Source organism: Anopheles stephensi, chromosome X, assembly GCF_013141755.1.
Source record: "Anopheles stephensi strain Indian chromosome X, UCI_ANSTEP_V1.0, whole genome shotgun sequence".
NCBI classification, from domain to species: Eukaryota; Metazoa; Arthropoda; class Insecta; order Diptera; family Culicidae; genus Anopheles; species Anopheles stephensi.
Genome location: NC_050201.1, coordinates 2,039,802 through 2,058,707, shown reverse-complemented (window position 1 = coordinate 2,058,707; position 18,906 = coordinate 2,039,802).

The window sequence follows — 18,906 nt, the reverse complement described above, 5'->3', positions numbered from 1 at the left end:
ATTTTTAAAGGAAAAATAATATAATCATTCCCCAGAACATGGTGATGGTTCAAGGTTTTTTTTTTCGTGATGAAGGAAGAAAAGCCGGTTCGGAATTCATAATTGACAGTTGACGACTTGGGTGTTGGAGATTCTTTCGTGGAGGGTGATGAGCTTAACCATAATCATATCGCTATTGATGAAGTACTGTTCATCTTTGGCCACGCGGCTATCACGCACTGTAGATTTGCTTAAGACGACGACATCAAGTCCTTCAAAATTGTAGCCCATAATTATAGGTCCTCGTGCCTGCTGCTGTTTTGGGGAGTGTGAGTGACACGGTAAATAGGTAAATTGCCCAAATCACGGTTCGGTCCCGTCGTCACGTACATGCCGGAAGGGAGAGACTGAGCTCTCGCTCTCTTGGTAGCCATTATCGTAAAATTTTATCAACTTTTCAATAAATTAATTAGCGCTCACTTATTCTTTTACCTCGCGCAGCAGGGGAAACGAGGCGACAAGGGAAAGCGAGATAGGGGGAAGGTAAGAAAGATGACCACTTGGAAGACACAACCGAAATCTCGCTCTAGTATGAGTCTCTAGGATGAGCGGGAAAAGTTTGAAGACATCGTTTGCATACTGCCAGGCGCATCGGCTTCTGCGTGGGATGACTTTAATTAAATTTAGCTTGCCCGAGCAGTCGAAGAAAGCCCGCAGACGTTGGCTACCGCAACCGCAAAGTGCTTCCAGCAATGTGTGCCCGGGTTTGGCGTTGAAATTGTAGTTCCAGTAAGCGTAGAGCGCCCGAACCCAGCCCCATTGTGAGTGGTCTCGTAGCGGGCAAAAGTTTGTTTGCGGTTAAAACCCCTTTTGTCAAATCTTTTTCCCATACGCGTCCTTGGCCGTGCTGGTGTGAGCCATCGTCTTGTGATGTCTGGTGAGTCTCGCTCAAACACGGGTATAGGGAGTCGATTTCTAATAATCTTTATTGCACCACAAGCGAACCAGTGCTGGGCGCTGCCAAATCCCCGTCGAGGGACAAATCAAACGGAATGTCAGCGAGCGAACCTTTCCTGCATGGGAATGGGTCTTACTTTTCACAAGATATGTGCTCCTTGTTTCGATGCTCTAGGGGTGGTTTCTTGTGAGTTGAAGAAGGAATTCGGGAACGTCAGTATGCTTCGGGTGGCGTGAAAGGCAATCACATACTGTGTTTGTGTATAGAAGACATACAGTGACGGCCATAATAATAAGACCAACTAATTTTATCTTCGCTGTGAAAGTGAGGTTATGGAGCAGATATTGAAGAAATCGTCTGCGTTTTTCCTGTCCTGGACTCCTGGGACACGATATATACCGAATACTATTCTACAGACCTGCTTTTCTCATCGAGGAAATAGTCGAAGGCTGGTTTTATTGGACGAAAATCGGAGGAACGTCTAGAAATTCTGAGAGCATCAGGTCTTCACGCACCACCTATTCAAGGTGACCTACGACACCATAGATTCGAAGTATGGAACTCCGGTTGTAGCACACTGATATGTCCGGTAGACCTATACGCTCAGAGTCTTTAACTTTGGATAGAGGAGGCCTGAGCTATTTGAAGGTACAGATATCCTGATGATGGTCTAAGACGTAAGGATACACAGTCAGTCTCTGATTGAAACCAAGTAAGAGCTCGATAGCGACCCGTTCGGCACAAGGTTCAGAGGAGAACAGTTCACTCATTAAAGAGGATCCATAGGAGTCGACCCTGTCAGAGATCGGATGTAGAAATTTGGTTACTTTGAGATATTGATCATTCTTCACAGTGCTCCTACAGTTTTGTCCGTCACTGTCTATATCATATAGAATGTTACGGCACCTTCGTTCAACTTTGCTGGAGCTTTACGAGCGTCGGAATAAAATTATATTGCATAAATATTTTCCCACACCACGTCACGTTTGCATATGAAGCGGAGCTTCCAGCGGCTTTTGGGATGCAGCTTTGCCCCCCATTCCCCCTTTTTAGCTTGTCATTGTTTTGGGCCAGCTCCGATCGTCACATCTTTATCGCGATGGCACGTCCCATAGCTCCCGTGTGCACCACGAAAACCTTGCATTATGAAATCGCGCCGGGAAGTTATGCAGCGGTGGGTTTTTCACGCGCGGTACCTTCGTACCAACCTTTGGCCTTGTAAAACCGTCAGCAATGTGTAATATTCTTGCACACTATCCTCCTCCCCCCTCTCTCTCTCTCTCTCTCTCTCTCTCTCTCCTAACCTCCCTTCCTTCTACTCATCCTAATCATACGCGGTAGCGCCAATCGTGCTGCCAACGTAAGCATACCTTCCGGGGGCAGAAGCTTAGTGACGCCCGAGTCCGACTTTTTCCGGAGTTCCAGAGCTGTGAAGACACTTTGATTAAATTAGTTTTCATCGGTAGCGGGTAGCCCCAACAAGCGCACCAGCACTGCACTCATAAGCCCCGAGAAAACCCCCTTCTCAAAAGAAGCGTGTCTTGTGTTCGCTTCTCGAGTCCTACCGCGTACGGCACACGGGATTACGCGACCTGTGTTGGCAAGTAGTTCATCATAGAGGTAATCGAATCGGGCGTAGCTGTGAGTGAGCTCCATACAATGTGTTATGGACGGTAAAAGCGCAAACTGCATTTCGTGTATGCACCTGTCCGTTGCATAGCTTCCGGGCGCACAATGTAATGAGTGTTCGATGCTGGGTCGGATGAACGATACAAAAAGAGAGCGCTCAATCCGCGCTCTAGATTCTGGGCTTTGCTTTGTGTGATTGCTCACTTATACACTGAATCCTTTTCCTATAGTTGCACCCATTATTTTGTACATTACTTGAGAATTGGTTCGTAATATCTTATATAATTGCATCCTTCGCTCTCCGCTCTGTCCGCACAATGTTTTCAACAAACTTTTCGGCAAACACCTACTAGAGATTATTAAGAGTTTTAGTATGATATCTTATTGGAGTCCCTGATCCCTTAATTATGTCAGCAGTTGATTCTTATAGGGTAGCTCCTCTTAAATTTGCGGCCTCTTCTACCTGTATTCGCTGTGCTACTGTTGGGTCTAACAGTCCTTGATTTACGCTGCTGGAGTCTGATCTCCTCCAGGTTCAATAGTGCTGACCCTCTATATCCTGTCCACTGTCGCCTTCTTGGGTAAGGGCTCTTCGAAGAAAAGACATTTTCATACCCGAGCAAGCATCATTGAGGGCCTTTCGTGTACAGTCCTCTTAGACCTCTTCTATATATCCCATGGCGGGCATACTGTCTTCGGGTCGAATGACCCTCCTCCCCGAGATTGCTACTTTCTCTCTCCGATAAGGCCGATAAGGTTCTTCCTATTTTTTAAAAAGTTTTTTCGCTTCTTCAGACAACCGAATGTCCTTATACAAAACGAAAAAAAAACAAACTAATAAGCAGAAGTATCCTAACAAAGATATCTAACAGTGAGCAAATTCAAGGTGTAGCTATAGGAAGCCTTGCCGGTGTACTTACTGACCCGCCCGTTTAGGTATTCCAAAGTGATTCCGTTCCAGGATTCCCCATGTGACCATGGGGTCGTGGATTGAGCTATAAATTGTGTGTTTGATTAAAATTTCTACCAGTTCAACTCAACTCTCGACACATTCTCGAGGGAGGGAAGCAGTGAGCACTAGCGCGAGACAAAAGAGCGAGAGCCTTGCGTGAAAATTTATTTCCATTGTTTCCTTCAAACGCTTTGTCACCCGATTGAATTCTGCTCGCCACGATGATGGACGTGCCCATGGCTGCCCTCATCTGCTACCACTTTTTATCCTTTATCTTCGCAAACAAACAAGCGCCAAGCAAAAAAAAAAAAGGAAGGAAGAAGCGTGTTGTCTCCAGTTCGAAGTCAAAGTGTGGAAGCAAAAATGGCCAACGATTGGGAAGAACTGCCGCTGCTAGCCGCGTCGGTAACAGGGCAACAAATGGGCAAACATCAATTTAACTGCACGCTTGGCGATCACATATAATGGGCCACCGATAAATCAACCGCACTAGCCGGACCCGGCCCGGTGATTGCATACTGGTCAGGCGCGTCCATCCTGGGTCAGAGTGTCGGGCGAGAAAAGAGCGCATTAAAAGGATAAAGCCATTTTTTGCTGCTTGAGTGATGCGACGAAGCTGCTGCATATCCTGTGTCATTCGGGGTAAAACCCGATCTCATCCAGCCAAAAAAGTGGTTTGCACTCGGTGCAAACTGATTTACGATAATTACTGGACCTCACGTAGCTCCTTTTTTTGGTCAGTTCTCGGCATTATTTGCGGTAATAAAGAGTTTGCGAGGACGAATCGGAAAAGTGCCCAAAAAATCAGCCAAAATGGTTAAGGGGTTGATGCTGCTGCCACATACATTTGTCCGGACAGGCAAAAACCGAGGAATCCCGAGCTAATCAGTGCCGTGCCGTTCCGGACCAACGAGACGATAGAAAAAAAAAGTTGAGCCATACCGAAGATTGCGATTTAATTATCCCATTAACTGGCTACATTCAGTTGCTGCCAATATTTATACTTCGCTGCTTGGGTTCCAATTTAATAGAGCTCTGCCCAGGGAGGTTCAGTTCCAGCTATTTAACTTCAACAATACTAGAAATAGAATTTTGCTCGCCCAAAAATTCTTCCCCGCCGGGTACGTACCGGATCTGATTTCTAACAAGCTATCGGGTAATATGATTTACTTCTCCCTCCGAGTTCCGAGTTCTTCGAGGGCTCCAGCAAAAAAAAATCTTTTTTTTGGGTTAAAATACTTCAAAATCGAAACGAGCGTATCAAGCAAAAAAAAAAATCTGAGAGTCGCTACGCAATTTTTTTCCTGTTGTTTAGGGTGGCAAAGATGTTGTTTGTTTCAGATTTTGCACGAGGGATGTCCTGGACGACCCTCCGGTTCGGCCCATACGGATCGGTAGGATTGTTTGTGTTGGCACGGCACATGGTTAGCTTGCTGATTAGGTCCCTCTAATCCTGGGACGCACACCGAGAGTGTTCTACCCCTGGAAGGTAGGCTAGCCGAACGAAACTCGAAAAAAAAGGGGCAAACCCAGTATCCGGGTTCTCCGTTACACCGATGACATCAATATCCACTCATAATCCCTCATTAACGGGTGATCAATGTTTGGGTTTTTTGGGAGTTTCGAGTCTTTTTTTGTTGTTGCTTTCATACTCTTCTTCCCTATACCTCGTTCCTCTCCCTATCAAATCCAGAGTTCGTTCCGGCTCTTGAGCGAATTATCGGAAGCGTTTCCCGGTTTTGGTGGAACTCCCGTGGACAAAAGGTCACCGCAAGGCCGACCGAAAACTGCAGGCTCTAACATCCTTGAATGCAGTGGAACAAAACAAGGCACACAACCCACCCCTTTCACTTGCACACGTACACACACACACGCACACAGAAAACAGTATCCCATTCATGCGTAAGAACACTCTCTAAATTAGATTTATTATGCTGCCGTAAAAAATCGTACAGTCGTAAATGCGTTCCGGCGCTCTGCTTCATTGGTTGCATACTTTTCGGCCGATGCGACAATTGACGACCTTTCAGGCCCAACACGTCTTCCAAAAAAAGGCACGCCAACACACACACACACACAAATTTGGAAGAGAAAACCCCTTTTTTGCTGTCCTTTACTTAAGTCAGAGGTCGGCAAAGACCCGCGACCGTACGATTGATAGGATACACAACACAAGACAAGTTCTCAATTAGGAAGTCTCCTGTTAGCGAATTCTAGAACGTCTGTAGATCTCGAAAGAGGTCCTCGAAATCTTGAAGTGTAGATGGAAGCGTGACAGTCAGCAGGAGTTCTAAGACAGGTTTAGGAACTTGTGAGGCAACCAAGCTGAAGTCATCCAACACAATCATGGATTTCAACCCTTTCTTGGCGAATAGAGCAGAACGTACCCACTCACTTGATCCATCTTTTTGCGGGTTTGCTCTCATAAGGCTCCAATTTATTTTTACAAGAGTACAGAGAGTGGAGGACTCGTGTTGACCGAGGACGGTGTTGTGCCGCGTACGCAGTGACGGACAATAGAATAAGATCGCCTTTCTAAACGATTCTACGAGCTACTGTCTGTGATACATCCACTAAATAACTCCGATTAGCTGGTGTAGAAATAATATCAGCCTGAAAACGCCGAATTGGTCTAGGTCTTCAGAATCACTCTCCAGCATTAAATACATCTAGCCCGTAAAGTTCAATCTTTTTCGCTTAACTACCCTTATGCTCTCCGTCAAACAGCTTGCCGACCCCTGACATAAATTATTGTTCGGCTGTGTTTTTTTTCTTCTTCTCTTTGGTTGCCAATCCCGTGATCGTATCGGATTGTTTTTGATATTTCTATTACTTCACGAACCTCAAACCGACCAGGGCGTACCGGGGCCAACCAAAAAGAAAGGGCTAAACTGGCCATTCTTTAGCGATTGGCGTATGGCGAAAAAAAAAAAGGAAAACCATAACCGGGCGACCGGGATGTCCGATGGTCGAGGAAAATTCGATTATCGACCATCGTGGAAAGTACTTAGCGAGTGTGAGCGGTCCGATCTGCATGCAATGTTCGACAGGAAGTATGCGTCACGGTCGAACGATACCCTAATGGGCAGGAACGAGTTACAGTAGAACCGAGCGGTGGCTGCTAAACGGGTGGGCATTAACTTTATCGAGGTTTCATGTTTTTTCGTTGTTGTTGCGTGGATTGACCAGTCGACGTTGGATGGAGGTACATAAATCGGGTTGCTAAAATAAAATAATATGTCGGCACATGTACAGATGTGCGGAAGGGTGTTTTTTTTTAGAAAATGGCGTTATGGACACAAAAAGGAACGATTGAAACCATCTCAGCCAACAGAAGCGAGAACGTAAAGAGCTACATATTTACATGCCTCAAGACAAGACGCCCTGGATCAAAGGCGACACGCGTCTTGGTCTTGTCGACAGCCACAGGAGAGGAGTATGGAAGGGGTGTGAGCGGGGTAAGGAGTTGCGAAGAGGGCTGGACACATAATTTATGACAATCATAAACAGATTACCGGGTGAATTGATTTCCTTTATTGAGCCCCTGGAACTGACCGGACATCAGACGAGCTATTGCAAAACAAAAAATAAACGAAATGCGATTGATTTTTTTGTTCCTTTCTCTTCTTATCCTCACCCCACGTCTCAATCAGGACTAAAACGCTATTCGAGGACGCTGGACAGCACGTTTTCACCCTCCTGTTCTAAATATACCTTGTTTGCACTTGGCCGGAAATTGATCAAAAACGGTGTTCCCGGTAGCGTGCCTCAAGAAATTCGCTCGCAACGACTTTTACCACAATTTCACTTTCATCTACCGGCTGCGTTGCGATGTTGGAGCAAGGGAAGGGAGGGGAAGAAGAAGAAGGTGGGGTTAGGGGTGAGTAGAAAAAGGATTCACCAAGAACGAAGGCCCAGGAATGCCCGGGAGGTAATTCTATTTGATATTTATTTGTCTTCCCATTTGTTGCGACCCGTCGTTAGCAGGAGATGAACCGACATGAAAGCAAAGTGAACTGTAACACGGGTGTGATTGATTTCGGAAGGTTTTCCATTTGCTGAGGGAAGGAAGGATAATTGGATGCAACTGTTTTCATCTCACCCTTGACATATCCTGTGAGGGTGTTGGGTTTTCGGCGAAACGGATTTAGTGTCCGCTATTTTAAGTTTTTGTCCAATATTTAAACTTTCGTTGGGTTGTATTGAAGTTAAGATCTGAGACGTCCTAAAGAAGGTCCAAAGGAGGTGGCTCGCTGACTCTGTACCAACTTTCTCCTCGAATTGTCATGAGCTCCTCCAGAAATCCTTGGAGACTTAAGTGCGATACAAGCCATCCTGTTCCATGAGAAGTGTTTGAAGATCAAGACCTCACGAAACAAAATTCTTACTTCAGCACCTCACTACGATTGATAAACTGTCAGGGAACCCAGATTCTTGAAGCAACTAGATGACGACCTGATCACTCAGGTTGTGAACCTCGTTCTTCTTCAGGAAGAACTCGTTCAGGTTCGAACTCGGAGTGCTAAATAGACCTCGGGACGTGTTGACTGATGTACGAGATCATCGTCTTCAGAGTTATCAAAAATAGGCTTGAAACCCTGTGTACGAAGGGCAGATGTTCAACATCGTGTCTGAGATCTTCAAGGATACTATACTTCTCAGAAAGCTAGTATTACCAGGAGATAGTATCTCCCAATTGGCGGTCCGGTGGCCGAGGCGATAACGGCGCTGGTCTTCATGCAGCAGAACCGGGTTTCAAATCCCATCCGGACCGCCTCCCCTTCCGTAGGGCTGTCTGCTTCACTGCGGGTAAAATCAATTCACAGAAAGCCAGAAATGGCAAGTCGAGACCTCTTGAGGTTGTAGTGCCAAGGAAGAAAGAGAAATAATTCGATGCTTGACGGAGATCTTCTACGTCCCAACTCTAGGATATGCAGTAAGGTGATTTCTCAGATCCTGATTAACTATTTCGCAATGGAAGTCTTATCTGTACTAATATCTAGAGACACTTGATGCTTAGATGTTGAGATTTAGCATCTCCTCTTCGTCATCTTTCAAGAGCCAACATAAGCCTACCGTGGAACGAAGAACTATCTGCTGATTAATTGGATTACATAGTACCCGGTTGAGGAGCAGCAAGGACTCGTTGCAATGAGTCATTTTACTCATCTCCGTCCACGCTCCCGAGGCACCCGCTCCCTTGCAACTTCAGCTGGACCTCTTTGTGGTGTCGGAACGCTTGTAATTCGACCTAACCTTTGCATGGACGGTTTGCAAACCGAATCAATACCGGATCAACGGAGGGATCCGCTGGCCCTGAAGGGACTGCACACCCACACACACGCACGCGCGTGTGTGTTCACATTACACCTCGCAGCCGTAATGTAATTACTGCAATCCTTGGTTGCATCGCGGCACGTGCAGCTTTAATGTTCTTCGCACGCCCTGCTCCGCGAATGTGCATCCCACACTGCACTGGACCGAATGCAGCGTGCCTGCTTGCCGAACTCCACAGCCCTCCACGCCGCTAGGTTTGTTTTGGTTTGATGGAAGATTTTGGTACATTAATCTTCATCCCTTCCATGTCCACGGCTGTGAAGGTGTGAAGGAGTGAGGTTAAGCCTGGGGTTTTTTGTGCATACAATCTCTCGCCGGCGTGCTGGCCAGTCCAGGATGAACGATTTAATTAAAAAACGCCCGAAACGAGCCCGCAAACCAATCGCAATCGGGGAGGTACTCGTCGTCGTCTCTGTTTTTTTGTTTGGCCACTCTCATCCTGTTGCACTGTTGCACGGACGAGTGGTCGTGTCAATTGTCTAATAAATTTCCATTCGACGGTGATTAAAAGCAGGTTTCATCTCGTGTTTTTCCACCCTACCGACGCTGCTGTCGAAGGGGACGCATTTTTCAGCCGTGATTAGGATTTCGGACGCCCTCGGTTGAATCTTGGTGAGGGAAGAGGGCGATGAGGGAAAATGCAATGTTTGCATGCAGCATCGTCTGAAATTGATGGCAGCCAGCCTGTCAGCAGGTTCTCAAAACATTCGAACGGTACGAAGCCTGGCGCACTGGCGGGCTGTTGACGGTCAGGACACGCGGACGTACATCCCGCAATTTCCATTGTGACACCATCCTGTTTGCGATCGGTACCGGTGGAGAAAGGGAAGCGAGTATGTGGTGGTGGAGATAAAGTGTATGGAGCCGTGTAAGGAAGAATTCTCACCCAAAAAGGCCCGATATGCGATGTATTTAATGGTGCTCGCTGACCATCACACGCACAGCAGTGTTCCATGCGTTCGAAGGGGAACACGCTTGTATGTGTGTGTATGTGTGTGTGCAACGACTGAGCATTAATTTTAATGAGCGAGAAATTTTAACACATTTCAATTGTGTCTGTATGACCGAGAGAGAGAGAGCGAGCGAGAGGGAGAGAGAGTGCTGTGAGGGTGCGTTCGACCCCTGAATGTATGCAATACAGGGCTTCAGGAAATGCAGCTCGTAATGTTTCATCCATTTTACGAGAAGGCGAGAGATTGTGGGGCTGGGAGGAGTGGGACGGAAGGTTAGGCAATATGTGATCCCTTTCACCCCCTTCCTCTACACGCACTCCGCCCCTCCCATCTTCCCTTTTAAAATCAGCACATGGACGAATGTGCGCCTCAATGTCAATCAACCTCGCGTGGCCTTACGTGCGGTGCATTATCGTAATCGTAAATTCCGATGACTTACCCCACCCCACACCTACTCTCCCCTTCACCCTCTCACCGTACCCACACGCTCACTTTTGCACTGAATCTGACTGTGCGTGTGTGTGTGTCGGGTGGGGTGGTGTTTTTTATTTAAAGTCATTTTTAAAACGGGATGACATTTTACCATCAATGTGTGATGTGGCTGGTAGCTCGAAAGGAAGTAGGATTTTCTCCTCTCTCCCTTCCGCCAACCCCCCCCCCCCCCACAGGAATGGGAATAGGGATTACAATTTCAAATTTAATAACACACATTCCCGGCCACAGAGCGGTGTGTGAATGAGCCCCGGTACGTTTGCGGTACCGCGCACAAATTTACGGTTACGATTATTGAAATCGTTGTCGAATGTCGCCGGAACGCATCAACCCACCCGCACACCCCCTCCTGGATGGTGTGTGATGATGGCTTTTTGTGCATTGCCTGTGGGTGCTTAAGAAGGGCCGGCTAGCTGTTGCAATAGCGCTGCTGGTGATGACCAGGTAACGAAGGATGGGATGTATGTGGTGGCTAATCGATTTCCATTCGCGCTTGGACCAGCACCGGTTGACCATTTGCTTGCGGTTGTTAAATCGAATGAGCGTGCTGTAAGTCACATCCCTGGTGGTGTGATGGGGACTCAGAAATTATTGCGGAACCGTTTTCGATTCCGATTCCGGATCTGATTGCAAAATCGATAGAAAGCCCGATTCTGAACCTAATCAATCCGATTCCGACCTACCCTCAAGAATAGATTCGAATTCACTTCGAAACCGATCCCAGCATTCCGATTCCTCAGTTCGGATTCTGAAAAAGATACCGAAACCGAATCAGGTACCTATTTCGATCCAGTAACTGACTCGGAACCTAGTTTCCGAAACCGATTACGAATCTGATTCCGATACCAACACCTACTCTCCAGAATCGATTCCAATTCCAACTTCGAATAAAATCCAATTCTGAACCTTTGGAACCGATTGCGAATGGATTCTTATTCCGATTCCGAACAGAATCCAATTCCCAACCTTCTCTCCAGAATCAACTCCGACTCCGAACCTAACCGACCGGAAGCTTATCAGAACCTACTCCACCTGTTTCAGAAGCTCGACTTTGCCCATCATTATATCCATGAATACCCATTGAGCCGCCACACCAGGTTAGGAGTGGGTGGGGGGTGAGAATTTTCTATTTTCTCGCTTTAAGCATCGTCAAGTGTGAGGTTAGTTGCTTTACATAATTTAGGAGATCCTGCCACCACGCAACCATGCCCGAGTCATTTCATGCAGCCATTCGCGCGTGGATTGTTTTTCATCCCCTTTATTAGGTTGTGTTCTTTATATGTTTCATTTTCATATCACTTCAATAAAAAAAGGATGTGCAGAAAGGAAAAAAAAAACACCAACAAATCACGGCAGCTTTGTTGGTGGGCCGCGCACTCACTCGCTCTCATTGCTCATCCACGGCAATATGTATGCAAAACAGTTAGAAGATTGAAGAAATTTGCATGCTACCTTCTTGGTGGGTGGGTGAGAGAGAGAGAGAGAGAGAGAGGAATGGGGTGGGGGAAGGAGAAAAGGGGCAACAGCAAAAAAGGGATGAAAATTGGACCATGAGAGCGTCGTAAAGTGTATCCAAATGTGGAAGAGATTGAATCGCAGCGTCACCCAAAAGGTTTCTTTATTTTTGCACGCGAACTAAATATGTCTGCATATTCGGCTGTGTGTGTGTGTATGAGAGTGTGTTTGCACCCTTATTTTAGTGTCACAATGTCACTCCCCACCACCCACCCGCCAACACTCATAATTTGAGCGAGTGCAGCAACAACAAAAAAAGATGATGATGATGCCAAACAACAGTCCGGAGATCGGAATCAAACTCATATCAGACTTCCAGGGAGGGTTCCCGCTTCCAGCAAGCCGATTCCATCAAATTCGGGAAATATTGAATTTCATGTAAATTTTCCGCGAATCTGCCACGTGACCGTCGCGTCGAACGCCGTCACTCCCTCGCGCCAAAACACTTTCACCCGGTGCGCCCCGGTAACCGTGCAACGTTCCGGGAGGCGCCCGCGGGCAATTTCGGCAAACGGATGTGGGTATCGTTATTCCCGGTTCTGTTTTGCTTTCAATTTAAACACGCCACCACACGAAGCCATGTTTGCAATATTTGTTGCGATTATTTTCGCTACCTTTTGCTACTTGCCGTCGATACCCGAAGATACCGGAGAACAGCAAATAATAATCCTTTTATTCAAATCAGCATCCTACTACCTGCCATTGGAGGGACGCAAACAGGCAGCAACGTGTAGTCTGCCGTGAGGACAATTTGAGTTTTCAATTTCATTAGAAAATTCGTTTCTTTTGTGTATGTGTGTGTGTGTAGATTCTGTATTCAAATTTCAAAAAAAACAAGCGAATCTAGGTGCGCGTGGAGAAATTTAAACCACCCAAGCACGGCCGTAAAACCAGCCAGAGGCTTTGCGAAACGTCGAGGTATGATTAAAAATATATTACTCGCTATCTTTAATCCAGCCTACGCAAATGTTCTATGCCTTTAGCTATGGTGATATGGTATGCCGTGCATGGCTGGTTTTACTTTCCCTCTTGTTGGGATTTTTTTTTGTTCGTTGGAAAAGTAAACATAGCGAGCAATCGATACCTATTTGCATGGGATAATTTGCTGATTGACGTTTGCACATGTCTAACCCCGAGAGAGAGAGAGAGCGTGGAACGAGTGACGGAGGTGTAATGTGTAGTTATGGGTTTTGATTGGAATGTAATTGTAATTGCTTGTAGAGACGGCTCCGGGTGGATATCGTTCAATTATACGAATGGATGAATAGAGTCCTGACAGCAGGAGGAACCCCCGGTTAGAAGTTTTGGGACGATCACCAATAAAATTTGGTGACGTAATAATCCAGATGCGTACATTATGATGTTATAGAGATCCAGAGCAATTGAAGTTGATGTAAGAAATTTTGAAATTCTGCTCAGATAAGACAGATAAGACAGCTCTGAGTTTAACTAGATCTTGTACTATTTGGTTAAGTGAGTCTCCTATTTCTCTGGAGAGCTGTGATTTTATCCTGGATCATGGAAATACGAAGTCTCGCCATGACTTCAAGACTCTCATACGTAGCTGAAGCTTACCAAAGTATTCAGTAAGAGAGGACATAACCTCAGGTTGGAGATCTTTGGCATCTATAACTTCAAGAGGCATTGGGCCTGTCATTACTTGCTTCGTTCTTATATACAGGATAGCCAGTCTTAGTAACGGTGAAGACTGGTCAAAATATCGTCGCTTCGAACCAGACATCTCCGAGATTCCACCTTCTGGAGCCTAATATCTCGTCCATACTTAGAATCGCCTTGAATTCTGAAGAATCCTTACGTTCTGGACATCCCCGAGATACACCAAGGAAAATCACTTTCCCTCTAACAAGAGCTTCCACACTAGATAACAATCATCTGCCCAAGTACTCGAACGCTTCCTGTTCGATAACTTCAAGACCGCTAAAACTAGTCCACCGGCAGCCGGCAAACAACAGAAACCTGGTGCGTCATCGTCAACACGGTCAGCTGCGCTTTCGAGTGTGTACCACGGGGAAAACAATGAATATGCTAATGCATTTCCCATTATGACAGCCGTCAACTGTTCGCGGCTGATTGACTGGCATATGCGCAGCCCACACACACACACACACACCGACATCTACAAGGGTGGTGAAGAGTCTAAGTGTTTACGAAAACAATAGCCGTTCGGAGCGGGCTACGGATTTCGCATTCGATAGAACGCGTCCCGCTGTGGACCTGTGGCTCAGGAGTTTTACCGGACACAATCGACGGATATCGGACCGGAAACAAGCGTTCGCTCCTGTGAGTGTGTTTTATTTTTTCGTCTGTTGTACCATGTATGCGTAAGGTTAGACTCATGTTCATTCCAGGATGGGTTCGTTCGACGTTCCTTTCAAATAGTGGCTAGTGAGCGTCAAGTGGTTCAGGAGTCGGTCGCACAGTCCACGCAGTAACAAGTGAATTCCAACCCGCCGAGGGTGGTATGCAAATGCGTCCGAAGGTGAGACCCCGGGACCCCGGTTGGCAGGCGGTGCGTGGTCAGCCGTAGTGCTATTGTTTTCGGCTCTGGCCTGAAGTGTCCTTCATCGCTCGGTCAGCATTCAATGCAGCTGAGTGCTGAATGAATACATTATTGAAATTCGTAATATGCCCTTTTCGGTGGTGGCCATGTGCGTGTGTGAGTGTGTGTATCGATCAATCAGTTCTCTCGGTCGGATTCTGGGCATCCTGGTTGTGGCAGCATTCCAACACCTTGCGCTTTTTCGCATTAGTCGAGCACACCCTACCACTAAGCGCAACTAGCGAATAGCGAGGACCTGAAGCTGGAGTTGACCCCTTCCAATCCTTCCGAGCTCCGGAAGCTTCCGGGAGGGTTGGCTAGCGTAATGAGGCAAGTGGCGACGGGTTAGCTCGCACGTTAATTAAATTCCATCCACAGCATCCGCCGAGCGTACGTGAGCGCATCCTTACGAAATTTTTCGCGGAACAAATACGCTTCTTGTTGTCATTGCTAGCCAAAAATCGACGGTTCGTGTTTTCGCATTCTCCGGTCCCGCTATCATCCTGGTGAGATAGTGAAGATATTTCGGGACTTTTTTTTCCTGAGCATCAATAAAAGCTGGGAAGCGAAGAACTAAAAAGGATAAATGTTGAAGCAGAGCACCGTTCCCGACGCCGGAAAGGATTCCTGGTGAACCCTCATTCTCAGTCGTTTGCTTCGGCGAGCCACTTCAGGCGAGAAATTCCTAATGAAGTAATTTTGATTTTCATGCGACCGTACGGAAGCAACAAGTTTGCGAAACCGTCACTAAATTTAAATATTCAACATCCCAAACTGGTCCACCGGTCCAGGAAAAAAGGAGCATCCAGCCAAACAAATGGTTAAAAATCGAGAGCAACAGTGAGATGGGTTAAAGAGGTTAAAATAAAAACAAAGATATTCGATACAAATATTTGGAACTAACCTTTTTTGTTCTCTCGGGGGTGTTTTTTTATTGCTGGCTGAAAAGGAACGTTGGCGTGGCGATTTTCGTAATTTTCCCGGCAACAAAGCTGAACAATTCAGTAAAGCCTGGCATGGGGTTTTATGTAAAGTTACCGGGATACTCCAAAAAAGGAGAAAAAAAACGCCATTTCGCTTACGGGTTCCCAATAAAATGTTCGTCCACGTCCACGCATCCAGAAACCCCGGGCACTGCAGACACCCCGAACCAGGGCGGGAGACACATTTTTCCGTGCGTTTCATTTTAAATTTCATTAAACTTCGATGAGCGCCAGGTTTTTTCGGGTTTCGCTTTGTTTCGCATGTTTTGGGTGCTATTATGTTGCCCTACTTTACCGGTGCCAAAAATTGTCCGCAATAAAATTTTATATGACGGTCCTTTAATTAGAGACAAGCTGCAAAAAAACAAACAGGCCACCAATTTTGCTCCAATGATAGCAGGATACCTGGGGCTGGGCGGGCAAGAGCTGCGTGCGGCCGAAGCAAGAAAGGTTTCGATAAAAAAGCAAATTAAAACTCTGCTTTGTAATTGCGAGTCAAACACACGCAACTATAACCTATAAGGTAACTAGTTGTCCGCTCCTCGTGGAGATAGGAGAGGACCTGTGACAATCGTATTCGTCCAGACAAAAAAAAATCATCAGCTACCTGCTTCCCGGTAATGGGGATCGAAGGGATCGAGAAATGGTTTTTTGGTCCACCTCAATTTATCGGCGAAGCCGTCCAGGTTCCAGGGTTTGATTCTTCAATGTTTTGGGACATTGGACGAGGCGTCCTCAGTATGGAGGTGGACGGGTCCAGTGTGATTGGTGATGAAAATAACGTCTAGTTTGAGCTGATTAGCGTACAGCATCGTCCCAATCGCAAGTTGCCGTATGTCCTCAATATCTGGAATATCCCGACGAAAGTGAGAGTTCCAATTGGATTGAAAATAAAGCGCACCCAAGGGAGCAAGTAATTGAGATATTCGGATTGAGTAGTTTTGAGTTGATTGCAGAATGGAAGATGAAGCTCCAATAAGACTCAAACCCTACCAATATTTCAGATGTAGATATTCTAGCTATTCTGGTGTGGTACAACAGCTGAATCTCTTTTGTCACTTAGAGTCAGCTTCGGTATCGGTTCCGTGTGGGATTTCTTTGCGAATCGTTCAAGTGGTCTACTGCTCCAGCGTGTAGTAATCGACCTATCATTAGCTTTCGGATGTACTTGACATAACCCAAGCGCAATGAAACGTGAAACGTTTCTTAATACACCACTAACGCTCAACGTTCAACTCAAGCACCTGCAGCTAATTTCCCCACCCTGCTTAGAGCTTCAGACTCACTTCACTCCGATAACGGGCAGGGAGCTCCCGCATGTCTAGTGTGTACAAGAAAAATAACGCTCACCGCACCCGATGGCATCGAGAAAACCAATCAAAGCGAAACAAAGCACACCCAGTATACTCATTGGGGAACTTCGAGCTTTAGAAGTTGCTGATTGGTGCATGAAAGCGCTCGTCGGAGTACCACTCCAGCGGTGTTATTCTTTCGCGCCGTCCTCCGACAGTCTCCGGGAATGGAGCAGAAATTAACGGAACTATACGTCCGGCAGTGTGGTGATGTTCGCCCGACTCGATGCGTCTGTGCCACATATGATGCGCCACGACAGCTGGACGGCGATGAAATATTTATTCTGCTGCTCACCGCCTCCGGGAGTTGTGCAAAGGCACCGGTAGACTCGGTGGGTGACCCAGGTTTCGGAGTTAATTTGATGAATTGAGATAAGTTTCTCGGTTATCCGTTACCATTGGCTGTGGATGATGCTGGACACCGGTGATATCGTTGTCGGGGTGAAGGATGATTCCAAACGATCCAGCGCCTGAATGTATGTACCTAGCATTAGTAGTGGATGAAGTAGTGTCTGCTCGTGTCCTTCTGCTTCCTCTAGACAAACCTGCTAGCAAATACGCTCTGGAACTCCCTCCCTCTCAAACTCACATATCCTTCTCTTCTCTACCCCTCCCCGTCGGTCCCTCGCGTAACGGGTAACGAAAATGGTTTAATTTGATTAATTTGCTTCCGGGTAGGTACAATTAAGTAATTGAGCAAAACAGAGCCAGTATCTCTATTCGTTGTTGCAACAGCGTTTCCCGGGCACGGTGAGGAAAAGGGATGGGATTTTTATTACAACCGGTCAGCTACACCCGTTTTGCAAAACCCGGACTGTTGTTGTTGTGGCTGTGCCCGGAGGCAGTGGCAGAGCGACAGCGCATTCCATGACTACACCTGTTCCATCTCGGTGGCGTCCCGGGGTTAGTTTGCTTTGAACCCGACAAAACTTTCGATACGATTCAGAAAACCGACCGACCGTCGGACTGAGATTGAGGTTAGTTATTTATGAACCGCAACCGCACACACACACACACACACACATGCTCGGCTTGGCTTTCGCTTTCAATTACCATTCTGCTTGTTCATCAATAATGCACGGGGTGGTGCTCAGCCAAGATGGGGTTGGTTCGCTTTTAAGTTGTCGGCCATTAATGTCGTCAAATATATATATGTCTATGGGCTGTTCGGAATGTGCGGAAAGTGGTGCAAAAGCTCATGGTTTGCTGTGCTGATTGCATGACTTTAGGCGTTCGCGATGTGTTTATGCGGCAAAACCTTGCGGGTGGAATTAGCAAATGTAGCTTAAAGTATGCAATGTGCTTACGAAGCGTATCTTATTAGCAATGGAAATCCAGCAAATTTGCAACATATCTCATTAAATATATTCCTGATGATTAAATAGGCTTTCATTCAGTAAACGCAAAGTAACCGTAATGAGATTTGACCTGCGGACTTTGAGAATATCCCCGAGTATGCTTGAGAGCGCCAGGTCTAGGCGCCAAGCTCTTGATACAGCGAGAGACATTGGACGATCTTTCAAGGAATATCTGGATCAGCGTTGTACTTCACATATGATTATAAAAGTCTTATATAAACCTCGTAGATAAGTCATAAAACACATACTTTGAAGACGACCCGAACTATAACCTGAAGATGTTACTCTAATGCGAAATGGTTAGACCTAGTGGCCAAGACATCTTTCAAAGGAACGAATATCTCTTCTGAAATCCCTTCGAGGAACCAAAGCTACCAGGAAAGTCTCCTGGAGTGATCAAATATAAGAACCTCCCGAGATCACCTAGTAGCCTAAACATCTTCCGAATAAAAGAATACATCTCCTCAGGTGATTTGAAGGAACCCAGGAGATGCTTTAACCAGGAGACTTGAGGAGCTCATTAGTGTCTCTGATACTCCACGCTTCCGAGGTATCCAGAAACACGCATTCTACTAGGATCACGCATAAGCTCGTGAAGTAGAATAAATCTGTTGGTCTTCCATTTCGTTCTGGGGTTTCTTCTTTGAGCTCGTGTGAACTTGGGCATTGAGACTTGAGACTTCAGAGGCTCATAGGCCGACAAGCTCTGTCTGAAAAAGGCGAGCTGTCCAATGGGATGGCGAGGCTTCCTGAACTCATTACTTAATCATTTCCACAAATCTAAACGTGCTTTGTCTAAACCAGTGTGATAGGTTGAAATAAATTTTCCGTTCATTTT